A 15,178-nucleotide genomic window follows, 5' to 3' on the forward strand; every position below is an offset into this window, starting at 1 on the left:
CTGCATGCTGTATACAAACCCAAAATTACTAAAAGTTACGGTAATTGAAACTGTGACTTATGACGTGCAGATGCCAATCAGAAGTGGTAGGGATTTCTTGTTTTTATTATAGGGATGAATAAGCAGGGAGCTGGTTTCTGATTGCTCTTGTTTGTGAATGAAAACTGAAGGAGCTCTTTCAGGGATTTTCATCAAACACCACCTATGGCAACCCCGATAAGCTTGTTATTCATCTGTCTCTCAATCTATTTATACATCTTCTTTAAAGGTGGGGTATGTCAGACTCATTTTGGAGAAACCAGCTCGAGTGCGCTAGAATTTGAAAGTACACAACCGGAAAAAATCTGCCTCTTCCTTCAGACTTCCTTACAGAGCCCCTCCTCCAACACACAGGAACGGGCACGAGATAAGTTTGTGCAGAGATGGAAGGCTGACAGGCAGGTAGGCCATCCAGTTATTTTAGCCGGGCCGGCTAAAATGATTGGTCGTGATATTTACAGCACCACGGTTTCCACAGATGACATTTTTGTATGTATTTATTGTAAAAGCATTTAATATATTCATTGCTATCGGGATGTTAAGAGCATTCCATCGAATATAACAAAAAGTGTTTCTGAAATGAATTACCTACCCTACCTTTAAGTGTGCAAATTGTAGTTTGTTATGGGCTTTTTTACATTTACTTTATTTAGTGTTGGTTGATGGGTTACTTATAACACAAGATGTGTCTGAAATATGGTTTGGCTAAACATGGATTCAATTGTTAAAGTTGTCTACACTTGGTTGGTGTCATTAGTTATCTTTTGACGAGTTGATTTAGTTTCTGTGGTAGGTTTATTGATGCAGATAGATTGTTCTTGAAGAAACGTGGGCTTTAATTGATGCAATGTGCATGGAGTGCATTTTAAAAACAAACCTGACCAAATGTGTGTTACATTGAGAAGCTGAGACAGAAGGCTAAGCTCATACTGTTTAATCTTTGTTCCTACCATTACCTATAGCATGAAGGATGGGGCATGAGTCATGACTCATGTCCCATTGCAAAAACTAATGAGTTTTCCCCATTGACTTACAAAAGGTAATAGACGCCTGTAAATCAGCGGATTTATAAAAAAAACGCGAAATCAACTACCCAGTTCGACCACTTTTATAGCCCTTATTTAAATCATTAGTGTCTAAAAGGTATGAAATGCACTAAAAGCCAATTCTAGAGTGATGTTCTCTCTCCATTCATCTGACTGAGCTGAGAAGGTCTGTGACGCTACGGATCGTAGGCGGGGCTTAAGCAAAACGCACGTGTGCAGTGCATGCGATATGTATGGCCAAAATATCAAAATACGGGTCCTATGCTCTGAAGAGTCAGGGCATGTGGGCGTCTTGCTCCATTGAGCACATTTGAATTAACGGGGTCCTGTCTCCAACGCTGTATCCTGTTCTCGTTATACATCCATCCCACAAACAATTGGATTCATTGACGACTGTTTACCTCTGTGAGCCAGAACTAACTTCTCATGTTGAGGCGGAAAAAACTGCTAATATTAGCTTAACGGTAGTGGACTGTTACTGTAATATGCATACGTCATTTTATTATGCAAACTTTCTGTGAATCCGTTTAAATGTGCCCCTTGTTAGATAGCATAATTGTTCAACAATGTACGTACAGACAATTAGAAGTTTGGTTTGGATTAAAATATGAATCTGATATCAACAAACAACTATGACGTACCTCATATTTTACCTCCTTGTGTCTATTAAAATGTTATATTTTGCTGCATGTACCTGTAAAATTCTTAACAAATAATCTGAGGGGAATTTTCTTGTTGTTTATTTTTGATTTATGATGTGACATTTTGTAAAGCACTTTGAGCTGCATGAGTTGTATGAAAAGTGATATATAAATAAAGCTTTATTATATTATATGTCATTTACTGTTGTTAAGGTCAACGGAGGATTGTGAAGCTGGCTGAACATCAGCAGTCCCCATAAACAGCTACCACCAGAGGCGAGGAGGCAGGGAGAGTCACGACTGCAAAGGGCACACATCGCCCAGTCATGATCTGAGATGAAAAGAGGTAGGAAAAGGCATTTTTGTACACATAGTGAAGAAACCCACACACAAACTAAACATGCACCAGCTTAAAGAGCAGGTGCAATCTGACCTGGGTAACATTTCCATTGGACGTAAGATTTCAAGACCGAATTGCAAAGCATTTAAAGCACTTGCCTCATTGGTGCCAGCATGGAGAAGACAATATTAGAAGAGGTTGTGAGGCGTTCATTTTTAATTTTCACTGTAGGAAGATAAGTAGTTTCTAGCAAGTTATATATGGAGTGCAATATTAATGTCACATTGGGCATCAATTGGAGAACCGAATTGAAAGAAACAGCCTTGTGGGGCCCAGTTTTATGGTTTGTGTTTATGTTTTTGGTTAGAGCGTGAGAAAACACATTTTCTTGGTTTCCATATTTGTTTTTTAAAAAAATATAGATTAGATTTTATCAATATAATTGAGGCAAAAATGCAGTTTTAGTATTTCTTCCATGTAATGTTCCATGTAATCCAATAACAAAGAGCAATGTGTGGTCTGACTGTGTTCACTAGTTGAGAGTTGGTTCCTTTGTTAAGTTTCACAGCAGTTTACCTAACACTTAAAGCTGGAGAAAGAGCTCATTTCAATAATATACATCATTTTATACTAAAAGGGAGATTAAAGTTGAAATGACTCAGATCCACCGGGATCCTTCACAAAACCACAGAACAAGCAGAGTCCTTAACAGAAGGAATAAAAGGCTACATTTCCCACATTATCTTATTAATATAGAATTCAAATCTGCTCATGAGACACTTCACTTCACTTGCTAATCATTTCCTATCCACTCAAATATTGGAAGTACATCCCTTTATTTTTATTTAGCTAGTCCAGCAGGCTAAGGCAGGGAGATATTCACAAATATTAGGCAATGTAGGCTACAGGCAATCATTTAAATCCAACACACACTGATATTATCACTAAATGACTGTGTTACTAGACATAATGTTGTTTTTTTCCGAAGCTCAACTATTGTGGGCTATTAAAAGTCTGTATTCTTTGATGTCTGCTTCCGGCAACTAAATTCGAGCCATAAATATTTCAAATGTTTGAAATAAATGTGGGGCACTCCAGTGAAGTAGTATCTAGTGCCATAACATTGAGTCATTCCCACTGTAGGGCTCATATTTTGTATTATCAGTACGAGAGTGAGAGTTGTGTTCTGTCTTTTTTTGCAATCCTGGTTAATCACAAACTTTGAAAAGTTGGAGGGGGTGGCACAGAAATGACTTGTGTCATAAAGTGAACTTCTCCAGAGCGACATGTAAACATTATTCTGTGTAAGAGCAGAAGCAGCTACTTGTATACATGTTTTGGGTTCATTCACATGTTGAAAAAGAAATCGGCTTTATCAGCAACGTCCAGGATACAAACACGATTAATGTACACGTGCTGGGACAAGATAATAAATAATACTCACACCTTGGGAAACCCTCGCACAATCGAGCCGCGTGGCTTTGTAAACCAACACACAGCTTACGGCATCTGTGAACAACAGAATACCTTGAATTATCACTGTCAGCTCAGAGGACAGTGCATGATCCCCCTTGTCGACCTGAAACAACTAATACTGAATACAAAAACGATTGCACTCAAAATGTTATATTTCGTCAGACAGCTTTGCTACATATTTATAAAGGCTCTCCCCGGGATAAAACGTCTATGAGGAACAGAAGCATATTGGCATACACCCGCTTTGCCACATGTTTTGTGTGACTAATTGGATAACCACACCAAGTAAAGCACGAAATTGCCTTTTTTTTATCCCTCCTGCAGCAGTGGATGCAACCCTCTCTGCAGGGCGTTGGTGGGGCAGAGAGGCACACACATTTATGAGTCATACATTTAATATGCTCTTCCTTCCTACTCATATCATAAACACGGTGAGAGAGGGAAATGAAACATCCCCTATTCCTTTCAAACCACGTTGGAGACTTCGTCAGAAAGAGACATTCTCTCCTCCTGTGTCCTGCGAGGGTTTTTCGTCCTTACTCTCCGGTGCCCCCCTGACTCCTCTTCTCTTACCCGTTGTGACACTCAGAAATGCCGCTTTGACTCTCCAGTGTTTCCCATACATTGATTTATTTGTGGCGGGCCGCCACAATTAAATATCGTCCGCCCCAAATGGATCTCATAAACATTTTTTTTTATTATTATTAAGAAATCTTTTTTTTACATTTTTTTTTTTTATTTGGTAGTCTAATGGATAGTGAGGTGGGCTGATGATCGGAAGGTTGCGAGTTCAAATCCTGCCTGGAACACCACTACTAGTGTGCCCTTGAGTAAGGCACTTAGCCCTCGGTTACTCCAGGGACAATGTCCCTGTAATTGGTCATTGTAAGTCGCTTTGGAATAAGGCGTCTACTAAATGCCTGAATTGTAAATTGTAAATGATATTTTTGGGAGAATAAACCCCACAGATCCTCAACTCTGGTGTGTTTCACTCATTAACAACGCAACACAGAGCAACAAGATCGTTGTCTACAGTAGTCATGAACTTGTATGTATTATCTTATTTGAGGGGGGATGGATGCATGGACCACCCGAATAGGTAAAGGGGCCTTTGGCTTTTCTTGGCGGGGGGGGGGGGGGGTGCGGTGAGGTGCCCCCACAAATAGAATCAAATTCTGTGGGAAACACTGCTCTCTGATAGTGTGTGTGTGTGTGTGTGTGTGTGTGTGTGTGTGTGTGTGTGTGTGTGTGTGTGTGTGTGTGTGTGTGTGTGTGTGTGTGTGTGTGTGTGTGTGTGTGTGTGTGTGTGTGTGTGTGTGTGTGTGTGTGTGTGTGTGTGTGTGTGTGTGTGTGTGTGTGTGTGTGTGTGTGTGTGTGTGTGTGTGTGTGTGTATAGTGTGTGTGTGTTTGGCTGAGAGAAGATAAGAGATTAGCATGAGTCAGATAATGATTCAGGACGCCAGGTGGCAAATGCCTCAAATCATGCTCTCCCTCCCTCTCCCCCTCTCTTGTTTCCACTCTCTTCTTCACAGCCTCGTCTACTCCTTGCAATGCACGTGCTGTCACTGCCTGCCGTCGTCGTCTCCCGATCGTTCCCACTCACATTTTGAGCCCCAAAAACTCCTTCAATCTCTTTCTCCTCACAACGTGTTTCCCCTTCTGCCTGCAACTGTGGCAAACTTAATAACCCACGGGGTTCACGGGTGGGCGTGGAGAGGTTAACAGGGGAGATAAAGAGGGTAAAGACAGATCGAGTGAAGAGGGAAGGTGGCGGGGGTGTTGTAGGGAGAGCGACGGCCAGATGTGGAGAGATAAACGGGAGCGTGTCGGATTGAAGAGGAAATTGAGCACGAATCTCAAGGAGTGTATAGGGAAAAAAGCGGCAGCTCGCGTCGTGCTGCGAAGCTGGGTAATTTAGAAAGAGTGGTACATAGGAATGTGTAGTGATAGGCAGAGAGGGTTATAGAGAGCTGTGTAGAGGTGGATGGAGGCAGGGATAGAGAGATAGAAGGAGGGGTGGTGATCCTGGGGGCCTGATGACTCATGGCTGTGCTGCGGTTTGTGCGTCACTGGCGCTGGCTGGAGGAGGAGATAGTGGAGAGGTCTACGCATTTAATTACAGCCTTCCAATTTAGACACACTGTACACACACACACCTACACACACTCGCACAAAATAATATCACAAATAATAGTCTTACAAGTACACTAATTTGTAACACACACACACACACAAGTATGTAGACGAGCACAGATGTAGGCGCACGCTGTGAGCACTCAAACGTGTTCCCAGAGTCTTCAGCACACTTGAATGACTGAATCTCTTTTCTCCGTATCGAGCTTAAACGATTATGGCCACGAGCGTGTTGAGCATGCACGTTCTCAGCGTGCAGCCAACCCACCCCAGACAGACCTTGAAGCACAAACTTATCAAGCCCCCCCCCCACCCCAAAAAAGAAAACCAAATACCAAATTGTAGCCTTTGAGCAGTTTCACCCACACAGCTTGTGACTGGAATATGAAAGAGAGACAGACACACGGAGGGACGTGCAGGACTCGCTTTGATGACGCAGTAAAGCCAACTCTCTCCCAGATTCACGCTTGATAGTTTTCACAATACCATTCTCACCGCGTGATGTTCCAGTCATCCTGCTGGTTAAAGGTCATCGTCGTAAGAGCAGGATTTCTGCATCACCTGTCATGTTTTTTTGCGGATTATTTATGCTTGTATGGTTTTGAATGAGACTTGCAAGGCTTGTGATTATAAAATACCGCATCTGAGTGATTAGAGTGTGGAAAGTGTTACAAAATGATCTACCGTACATAATATCATTATCCTTTACATTCATATGCCGTTTCTCCGCTGCTTTAGAAATGACTTCTCCTCCAGTCAAGTTGAGTCTATTTAAAAGGCACTTTTAACACCTGCACTTTTCCCCCAAGTGCTTGACGGGAAACAAAGGACACACAGATACAGATTGAAATAAGAGTAAGAAGTAGAATAAGAACATAATGAATAGCAGGAAATGGTGGCGGAGCCTGCTCTCCGAAACAGGCACAAAAGAAAGCGTGACAGCTGTATTATACGCTATTTACTGCGTGTATTTTTAGCAATGTACATTTCCTGTGAGGGAAATTCAAAGATATTGTTCATTTACCTCAAATACTAAGCGAACTATGATAAGAATATTAGCTTTTCAGGAAACCAATATAATGGACAATTATTGATATTTTTTCTTAAGCAGATAAGCTCAATTTGAACATATGTATTCACAATTCATAAAACAGATGTTGTTTTCAATACTGTAAAATAATGAAAAGCCATACAGTTTAATACTATATTTAAATTGACTTGATAAACGTCTCAAATATCCATTTGGGCCTAAAAAAAAGCGATGGGTAATGAATAATTATTTTCTGGCTTTTTTCCCCAAACCCAGTGAAAAATATCTCCTGTTTGTTTTTGTATCAACATCCTACATAATATAACCACAGCTCTCCTTTTCAGGTTCCTTTTTACCTGCACTGCAGTCTCTTTAGTGGAAGCTTTCAAAGGAACAGATACACTACTCAGTATTGTTTTGATGTCATCATATAGGATGGCCATTTTATTTCAAGTGCTCTAATTAACTGACACAAATAAAAGCATGAAAATAAAAGATTTCCAGAATAAAAGACACACTGTGTATCAATATCATTCATAATACTTTACGTGAATGTATGTGTGTTGGTTTTACTCGTTCACATTTCATTTATAATGTGTGGATTAAACTAATCCACAGCATCCTCTTTACAAGCCCTTTTCAACCACCTTTATTTTAATTTGTCTTTTTTTCCAAACACATTACCCTCCTTGTGTGGCAATTATCCCCCCATGAGGCTGCAGGCCTCACTCTTAAACAATAGGAGCAATCAGTTGCCCTCTCGCTCTCCCCCCCCCCTCTGTGTGCCCCTTCACTCCACTCTTTTTTTTCTAGCAGAGTGCAAAGAGAGGATAATTTTTCCGAACAACAGTGGTTGGAGGAAAATGGCAGAGGGGGGAGAAAGGAGAATCAGAAAGAGCAAGGGCCGCTGATTGGCGGGGGTCACGTTGGTTCAAAGAGTCTAGAGGCTCATCACACAATGCAACAGCATGCAGATGTTTGCAGTCTGAAGCTGTCAGGAAAATAAACAGCAAGCAACCCTAAAGTACACAAAGCACAGCCACATTGCCTCTCATATATACAAATAACCCTGCAGAAAGAAAGCTGATACAGATTCAATATTCTAAATTGCAGAATACATGACATTTAAACACTCCAACATGCAGGTGTATTTCTCTGATAGAAACTGAAACTAAATGTATTTTTCTATTGTTCATAAACAATTGTTCCTCATGTTCAAATGTATCATAGTGTAAATTCATTGAGGTTCAAAAAAATAAATAAATCAAGATTTTGATGTAAAGTTAATAAAAACAAAACCTCATTCTTCATTTTCTTACATTTATAAAATAAAGACACAATGAAAATGAATAAAATAAGTATTTTCTGTAGGTTATTTAATGTGTGTTTTTATTTTTATTTTAATGTATTCAGGGGTGTTTTTCCCCGGCAGTTTTCCAGGTCTTTCAATTTAACGCCTATTTCCCCTTTCATTCATGGCTGCTATCATGAGCAGTCAGCAGCTCCGTCCCTGGGGAGGGAAATCCCAGCTGTCACTAAATAACTTTTCAGATCCCTTCAATAAAGCTAATGTCCACCGACTATAAAGGCCGTGGAGTCCATTTAACAGATGCTTAACACATGAGCACACAAGGAACACACACCCCCACACACACACGTATGCCTGTGAACAAACGCACACACGGGACTGTTGTGGATTACTCTAACCAGGCTAATGATCTCCTCAATGGGACAACTGGGACTCTTCTGAGACCATCTTCAGGCTGAGGCCCCACAGGGACCAGAGAGGGGCTCAGGGGTAATTACAATGTAAATGCTCCGTTTGTGTGTGTGTGTGTGTGTGTGTGTGTGTGTGTGTGTGTGTGTGTGTGTGTGTGTGTGTGTGTGTGTGTGTGTGTGTGTGTGTGTGTGTGTGTGTGTGTGTGTGTGTGTGTGTGTGTGTGTGTGTGTGTGTGTGTGTGTGTGTGTGTGTGTGTGTGTGTGAGATCCTGCCTGCCAACATGTGCATGTCCAAGATTAGGTTAATCTACAATCAGCTTTGATTATGATGGATGTAAAAATCACTGAATATCCAATTATTAGCAGTTTCGACCAAAAAAAAGAGGGGTATTTAGATTCATGTTAACTGATATGACCCTGTTATACGTGCATGTGAGTTTCAACACCTTTTACAGACTTTTATTTTTGTCATTATGCTTTCCTAAACATGTTGTATTAAATACAATACAATGAATATCTTATTAAGTAAAAATAATGCAATGTATTTTATTTGAGCTGATATTCAATAATATTGTGAAAAAACAACATTTTGAAGATGAACATGATCAACAACACAGGAACCTAATTTTTTTACAACATAAATCATTTTCAATAAGACCGGTGGTGCTTTTTTAGAAAGGCTGATAAATTAATCTATCCTTGTTAGTTTGTGCACATGTTGTTTTCTGGCCTTGTAGATTAAATATAAATTCTAGTTCCCTCTCCACTGTTCAGTAAACATTAAAATGTGTCATCAAGGAAACACCTGCTCTCATTTGAAATGATGTTTAAACATTCAAAATCATTGGCACTGGATGCAGATTACAGGAAAGCAGAGGACAAGAAATGGAGGAGAGACTAAGTGAGAGAGGGATGAGGTAAATGGATGTATGATTGATGTGAATTGGACGCTGGGCGAGAGACGGAGAGGAAGAGGGGAGGCAGAAAATGATGTGAAAGGCACAAATTGATCCTAACCTTTTTTTTGTCATCCTGCCTTTGTTTCGTTTCATGACCCCTCATCATCATCATCATCATCATTATTATGTCCCCCCTCTCTCTGTCTCTCCTGCTCTGTCTCCATCCCCTCTTCCCGCCCCTCTCTGTGACGATGGCTATGCCAATCAGATTGTAACATGACATTATGGCTCATTATACCTGGGCTAGATCTCGCTCTGCTGCCGGTGGCCAGCCTTCTGCAATTTAGTGCTCAGAAACCGAAACGCGTGTATGAAACGTGCTTCAAAATGTAAATGTTCCGTTTCCTTTGTCTCTTTATTTGCTCTACGTCACTTCCGTGGCGTCCAGACAGAATTGTACGAGGCAGGGCGTTATGTAATCTGGGGATACAGGCTTATAATGCCTAAAGAAAACACTGATGGAAAGTGATAGCAGGAGGGTGTGAAGAGAAAAACAGAAGCAACGAGAGGGAGGGAGAGCTTGAGAATCATAGGAGAGGGAAATGTAGAAAGAGATCCATGAACGCTCAAGCAGCAGAAAAACATTGTGGTCATCTGCAGTGCGATGAGTCACCTGTAGGCAACACACACACACACACACACACACACACACACACACACACACACACACACACACACACACACACACACACACACACACACACACACACACACACACACACACACACACACACACACACACACACACACACACACACACACACATACATACGGACAGACCCAAAAGAGACAGACTTTGCCATCACAACCCACAGCTGCATGGCTACAATGCCATATTGTTTCGTAAACTGCATTCACTGAATGTGCCGCATTGTCAAATCTAAAAAATGACAACTTCAAAATAAAAAAGCGGAGGAATTTCAAAATCAAAAGGAGAATACAAAATGGTTTGACCTTTTGAAAAGCCTTGCCAGGGAATTTGAGGATATCAGCACGATGATTAGGATAAACTGTCGAACAAAATGTTAATGAAAGACAGAAATTAGACTTGAGATGGTTTACTTCCAGCATGATGTTGCAGTTATTGTAATTAGTTCAAATAAATCAACCATCTGTATCCTGTGTACATATTTCCTTCTGCTACCGTTCTGCTCCTTCTCGTTAGCTCGGGCTTGAAAAGACTGCGTCAAATGTGCTCTATTCAACATGACTGAATCATTAGAAATTATACAGATATGTCGGAGAAAAAAAACCTTTCAATATTCTATTTTTTGTTCATCTCATTAATGCCTTGATTGTTTTCTTTCCCCAACTTTCTGACACCTCCACACGTTTAGTTTACTTTCCAATAAAACCATTCAAACTTGGAACCGTCAAATATATTTATTTATATTTTCTTATTATAACGATGCACATTTCTTTTCGTTCAATTAATAAATTTTTAAACAGCACAATACACAAATCAAAAGCTCTTCTCACTCATATTTATATCCAAATATCCCATGTGAGGTTTTTTTTATTAAATGGTATCAGACGCCAACTGAGTGAAACGGCCTTAATACATTATTGATCTGCAGTTTATGCCAGACAACACATAACCTACTACTCTTAACTAATATCTCAATTATTTCGCATGTTTTCGTAAAGGTTGTCAAGCTTTCGTTTTTTAAAGCCAATGACAAACATTATGTTAAATAAGAGAAAAGACAGAGGCATAAACAAACCTTGCTTGTCTGTTGATTTCTTAATCGCAACACAACAGCTTCTTCAGTGGAAAAGGACTTTCTAGCAAAGCTGTATGTTAAACTGACTCATTTTTCATTGGCTGTCAGATAGCGCAAGGTTACTGTAAAAACAAAGCATTTATTCTGCAGCCTGACAGTAAAATGAGGTGAGCTTTCAACAGCAACATTAGCTAAATTTCGCCTTCACAATTCTACAAATGGGTGGGAACACTCTGCAGTTATTTGAATGTTAAATACAGAAACCACTGATATCCGCAGCGTAGTGTTTCCGGTAGACACAAGCATTAGGTCTCCGTTTCCTCCTTGAGGATAAAAAATAAAAAGATGGGAAATAAGGAGCAGATCTTGTCCTCGTTCATTCTGATTCTCGCTGCGTTTAACTCACACTCTTCAGTCCTCCCCCATCCCTCCTCCCCCCCCAGCCAGCTTCATCTCTTTTCAAGCCTCATCACCAACATGCAGCACCATCCCCCCCCCCCCCCCCCCCCATTTTCTCCATCCACTTTCATGTCCCTGAACAAGAATGAGATGAATTCAGTCCATTTGTATTAGTAGTAGCTGGTTGTGCTGCTTTAGGTTCTCTAACTGCAGTAAAAATGCTCTGTGTTGAGTTGGAGCTGCTGTTGGTCGGCCATCTCTTCTCCCTGTGTAACCTGCTGGTGTTTTCTCTCTCTGTGTAACCTGCTGGTGATTTCTCTCCCTGTGTAACCTGCTGGTGATTTCTCTCCCTGTGTAACCTGCTGGTGATTTCTCTCCCTGTGTAACCTGCTGGTGTTTTCTCTCTCTGTGTAACCTGCTGGTGATTTCTCTCTCTGTGTAACCTGCTGGTGATTTCTCTCTCTGTGTAACCTGCTGGTGATTTCTCTCTCTGTGTAACCTGCTGGTGATTTCTCTCCCTGTGTAACCTGCTGGTGATTTCTCTCTCTGTGTAACCTGCTGGTGATTTCTCTCTCTGTGTAACCTGCTGGTGATTTCTCTCCCTGTGTAACCTTCTGGTGATTTCTCTCTCTGTGTAACCTGCTGGTGATTTCTCTCTCTGTGTAACCTGCTGGTGATTTCTCTGCCTGTGTAACCTTCTGGTGATTTCTCTCCCTGTGTAACCTTCTGGTGATTTCTCTCCCTGTGTAACCTTCTTGCTGGTGATTTCTCTCAGCCTCTCTGTACACCTGTGCAAACGTTTGAGCACGTTTTTCTGAAGGCACTTTTTTTTTTCCTTCATGGTCCACGTGCAATTTCTTTTTTTTTTAAGCATTTCGTTTCGCAAACATATTGGTTAAGTGGCTTATGTAACTTTCAGGAGATTGGGAAACGTCCACCTGTGAAAGACCACACGTAAGCTTTTTCCACGGTGTTGTCATGGCAACTATGTCAATGAGAGACCTATTGATTATTAATGTTTCGCTATTATATACAGAGTTGGAAACCTTACACTGTTGAGAAAGCATTCAGCGCGTTTACGTCTCTTAGTCCTCAACGTATGGCCTGGTCACAGCCAGAGGTTTGGAGAAGTACTCAGATGTTGTACTTGAGGAAAAGTACAAGTACAAGAGTGTAGAAATACTCTGTAACAAGTAAACGTCCTGCATTCAAAAGTTCACTCAAGTAAAAGTACAAAATGATTAGCACCAAAATGGACTTACATGTAAAGTACCAAAAGTCAAAAGTACTCATTATGCAGATTGTCCCATTTCAGAATCATATATATTATGTATTTTGATTTTAATTATTGATGCACTTAAGTGTTATCAAAGCTGGTAAAGGTGCAGCTAGTTGTAATGACTTTGTATACTGCAGGGTAGCTTGTGAATTTACTCCAGGTGTAATTAAAGTCTGATTTAAGTGTTGATTATATTTTACATCATTAAACAAAATCTGCAAATTAGATTCAAGTACACGATTAACCTCTGAATTGTAGTTGGGTATATGAACATAACTAGCAGACAATTGTCCTTAAGTACAGTGCTTGATTAAATGTACTTAGTTACTTTACACCACTGCTTTGAACGCCTGTTTTACTCTGTGTGGCTGCGACCTTTAACTGTCGAGTCTGACTACATATTTGGTCAAACTCTGTTCAAACAGAGAGTTTCACACATGAACAAACATCCACAAACACCCTGCCCTCGCCCAAGTGCATGTGAACGCGGAAGAGATTCATTACACTTTCCCACATTTGATCCAGAATCAGTCATACAAAAACAAAAGGGGCATTACTCAGTTTGTTTCTGCCATCATAACAGGAAACAAGTTACAAACACACATCTCTAGAACTAACCACATATTCATTGACAGTACATTTACTTTAGTACTGTACTTAAGTATTATTTTAAAGTATAGTATTTCCATTTGATCCTACTTTTAATTCTACTCCTGCTACATTTCAAAGGTAAAAATATCCTTTTTTTTACTCCACTACAATTATTTTAACACTCAGAGTTACTTTGTCCATATTAAAAACACATGAAATGCTGATATGGTATAATGCACTGCTGCATGTCAAATGACACAGTATTTTAAGTATCTACATTTTGTCTACAAAAAACAATAAAATGCTCTTACATTTAGGAAAAACAGGATAAATAATAACCATAATATTATATTACTGTGAAAATATCCTTTCTGCATAGCGAGTACTTTTACATCTGAAGTACAGCTTCTTCTGAACTTATTATACATAGTATTCAGAAATGGGCCATTGTGCAGAACGAGTACTATTACTTTCTGTACTTTAAGTTCATTTTGATGACAATACTTTTGTACTTTTACTGAAGTAACATTTTGAAATCAGGCCTTTTACTTGCAATGGAGTACTTTAAGACCATTGTAGTTTTATTTGTACTTAAGTTTTATTTGTACTTAAGTAAAGGATAAAGGAGTACTACTTCCAACACTGGGATTCACTCAGTTTCCTCCAAGTCCTTCCCAGTTTTTTTCCATCACCGTTTAGTACTAATGTTGAGTCATAGACTGCAGCAACAGTCTCAGCCTTGTTGATGTAAGAATAATCATGAAATATCGTCATATCAATCTTTTGCTAAAGTTGAAACATCTTAACTCACACAGATGTGTTCGTATATTCACTTTTATTTTCCTATATCTCTCCATCTCCAATATATCTCGTTTCCTTTTTCTTTCCATATCTTCAGTTTCCATATATTTTCTTGAGTGTTGTTTCTTTATGGTTGAGAGTAATAATAACTACAGCAGCAGCTAAAAAATTGAAATCTGACTAACTTTGATGCAGAGTATGACGTTTTAGCTGGCATGGAAGTAAAAGTATTGTATTGTAAAGCTAATATCATCCATATATTTACCTCAGTAATGGATAGCTACTCCCATATTTTTGTTTGTGTTGATGTGTAAGTTCGTTGTAAGTGTTTAGGATTATAGTCCGCATTTAAAAAGGCAAAAGCCAAGGTACTGATGAAAGCCAATAGGCTGAAAGTGTGTAGGTTAAGACGTGTGTGATTAGCGTTTAGATAAAGCAGATAACGTCTTTGTTTTCAATCTATTTCCAAAACCAGATAATGCAAAGTTAATTTAGCCACTTGTCAAAGTGTGTAAGGATCGATTTGAAGAGCTTAGACACCAAAGCGTCACACAATGCTGCTATGTTCCAGGTATGTGAGTCCAGGTGCCGCTATTCATGTCAGAAACAACATCTCCTGCTTCACTTCCTCAGACGAGAGGAAAAAAAACCTCCCAAGGGTGAAACTGAAAGTGAGAGAAACAGGTTGCCTTCCCTGCAAGGTCAACCAGCTGCCACAGTCAATGAGCCTCTTCAGACTGTATGAGTCAACAAAGCACAGAATCAATTCCAAGCATTTGTTTATCATGGATGTAATCCAGCCCTACGACCCCACCACAAAAACATACACAAAAGCCCCCGAGAGCCTAATGGGGGGCTTTTGTCTGGTTCATACAAGATGTCCTCAAAAATCGGTTTACCTCTGATCCTTGTTTTTTATTTATTTCTGCTTGTGCGAATGGAGACACCCGTTGGTGCTGTCTGTTTGTGTTTATCCCTGTGGACAAACCCGCAGCTTCATC

At 40.0% G+C, this 15,178-nt stretch overlaps 1 protein-coding gene across 1 annotated transcript in view; it reads left to right on the top strand.

Moving 5' to 3' along the window:
- Positions 1–15,178, top strand: part of LOC307017578 (multidrug and toxin extrusion protein 1-like) — a 34,191-nt gene that overhangs the window by 7,923 nt on the left and 11,090 nt on the right. Inside the window, exon 3 of the mRNA XM_079647184.1 lies at positions 1,940–2,072. The gene's annotated coding sequence lies outside the window, so the exon portion shown is untranslated. The remainder of the gene's footprint in view (positions 1–1,939; positions 2,073–15,178) is intronic.

This window comes from Notothenia rossii (assembly GCF_949606895.1).
Source record: "Notothenia rossii genome assembly, chromosome: 9".
Classification (NCBI taxonomy): domain Eukaryota; kingdom Metazoa; phylum Chordata; class Actinopteri; order Perciformes; family Nototheniidae; genus Notothenia; species Notothenia rossii.